The sequence below is a fragment of the Tenrec ecaudatus genome, chromosome 15 (assembly GCF_050624435.1).
Source record: "Tenrec ecaudatus isolate mTenEca1 chromosome 15, mTenEca1.hap1, whole genome shotgun sequence".
Taxonomy (NCBI): Eukaryota; Metazoa; Chordata; class Mammalia; order Afrosoricida; family Tenrecidae; genus Tenrec; species Tenrec ecaudatus.
Genome location: NC_134544.1, coordinates 19120675 through 19123116, shown reverse-complemented (window position 1 = coordinate 19123116; position 2442 = coordinate 19120675). Strand labels below are relative to the sequence as shown.

The following is a 2442-nucleotide window of genomic DNA, read 5'->3' as shown; positions in this document are numbered from 1 at the left end:
CAGGGAGAATTCGTTTCTCTCTGTGTCCAGCCCTCGGACTGATGTAAACACCATTGCCCTGACGAGAAAGTTCTTTTCCTGTCTCTCTCGTCATACCATCCCCCTGTGAGTGTTGATGATACAATATTTATCGAGGCTTAAATAGCACTGTTAAGTGCACACGCTGATTTAGGATGATGGAGCGTGTCAACGCAAAGAAGAGGAATGCACCACGTCCCCTAAGGACAGGAGAGACCTCATTAGCTAAAGGCCTAAGCAAGCAAATCTCGCCAGCCGGGAAGAAATGTCCTTTAATTAGGGCTTTCTTCACACCTAATGTTACCGCCTGTTTGGGGGTTGTTGTTTTTTTTTGTAGATACATTTCTAAATTATTATCTGTGTCTAGAGTTACAATGTCAAGTAGTACAGAATGGCACGACGTGAAAAGCAAGCCTCTTCCTCTCGCGCCCCAAGCCCCGCCCAGCCCCCCACTTCAGAGAGAGCCCCTGGGACCTAGGGTTTGGAATCCTGACGTGCTTCGGTCGCCATCCTAGATGACATGCTTAGCCCTCTACTTTGGACTGGATGGCATCAGGCACGATCAAGGCGCTCTCGGGGATTTAAAAAAGGAATGTGTCTATCTCCATTATTTCAATATCTCTTCTAACTCTCATGTGCTCGATGACTTTAATATAATATTTATATATCCCAACCGTACAATTGTGCCCATCGAATCTGTGATTAGTGGTGGGGGGCTGCCCCCCTTCCAACCACACTGTTGATGTGGCATTCCTAACTGTTTCCCTTTTTCTTGTAGCGCAGGGGGGAAGCCACACAGAACCCCTCCCTCCTTGTTCTCAGAGCACCAAGAGCTGTCAACTTCTCACTTGTTCAGCCTGTTCAATCAATCACACACACACACACACACACACACACACACACACACACACACACACACACACACACCAGCCTCGAAGCGATCTTTTCCCAAGGCCTCTGACGTCACACCCGATTGTGACCTGCGTGTTCAGGCTGTGGCAGAGCAAGTCCCCGGGAGCCCTTCCGGTTCCCCGCCATGTTCCTGGAATCTTGGACTTCTCTCTCTTTCTGCTGTCCTCTCAATGAAGTCCATCCTCAAATCCGTTGGCTTGCTTTTAAAGAAATGTCATTTGGAAGAGCAAGGTTGCGGAATCTTGTATCTCCGACATGATGGAGAGTTGGGCTGGATATTGGACCCTGGCTTTAAGATCTCTTGGCTTCCCTCCACAGAAACGTAAAGCCATTACTTCCATCTGTCCCCATTGTCATTGACGGGAAGTCTGGTGCCTTATATTCCTATTCTCTTATTAGGTGTGCCCCCTGCCCCCTCTTTTGCTTTCAGAATGATGCTGCAGAATAAAAATACGAGCCACATCCCAACGGTGTGGACGCTCCCGGGAGGTCACTCTCCCCAGACTCTGTCCGGGTGGAATAGGGGAGCGCAGGGCTCTGCCCCATGGTGTGCAGCCTTTTCCACAAGGTCGGAGATCAAGCTGGGCCTTGCACCTGTGCCTGCATATATGTTCCTACAGCTGCTCAGAGTCCTGCGGGCAGTGACTGAGGAGACACACCATCCAGGAAACCGCCTGCCTGAATCTAGCTCTGTTCTATGATGAGAATGCTCTGTTCGACTTGTTTTCCACTTGTAGTTGCTTTTGTTGTGGTGGTTGGTTTGCAGGAAAATAACAATAAAGGAAAAAAGCTTGGTGCTGAAGACAGCTCTAAGAAAGAATTATTCTCCGCGAGTCTGTGTTGGCTAGGGGATGCTGGTGTGGATTTGGATCTGGGTATGTCTTTCCAGATGGAGGGGAGGGCTGTGTGTACATTTTCTAATGGACTGGTCTTCTCGGGGACATAGAAACATTTTTTTAATGAGCCACATATACCTTGGTGCTTTCTAGTAAACCCATGTTTAAAATGGAACGGTGCTGCTGCTGTTAGGTGCTGTCAACTCAACATCAAGTGCACGTCAAGTGATCCCCGGTCCTACATCATCCTCAGCACACTAGCGCCCCTCCACACAGCTGGTGTACCTCTCCAACACTCTGCGTCTCCTACACCCTTGCTGGCCCTGGACATCCCTAAATATGGCGACCTCCTCCAGTGAATTGAACCCTCCTGATGACATGTACAAAGCAAGCAAGTCAGATAATGCTTTATTGTGCCTGTCAGGTGTAGACTGCCAGGCCTTTCTTTCTCATTGCTCTGAAACCTGTCCTCCCTGGATACGGCTCTGCTATTTGATGTACCAGTGGCCCAGCTTCCATCATCACGGTAATATGCTTGGAAGAGATGCCTTGGGAACAGAAGCCCAGGCCACTCTGCTTTCTGGTGGCCTCCAGGGCCTCCAGGCCCAGCTCCCTTGCTCTGAGTGCCCACCTGGAAGGAGCTAGGCTGCCTACACTTTGCGCCCAAGCCCTTGAG

General features: G+C 49.8%; 1 non-coding gene across 1 annotated transcript; it reads left to right on the top strand.

Moving 5' to 3' along the window:
* The first annotated feature begins 1397 nt into the window (after positions 1 to 1397).
* LOC142428364 (small nucleolar RNA SNORA73 family) lies at positions 1398 to 1605 on the top strand. Its single transcript, XR_012780282.1, has one exon. It is a non-coding gene; the product is annotated as a small nucleolar RNA SNORA73 family (small nucleolar RNA).
* Positions 1606 to 2442: the final 837 nt, after the last annotated feature.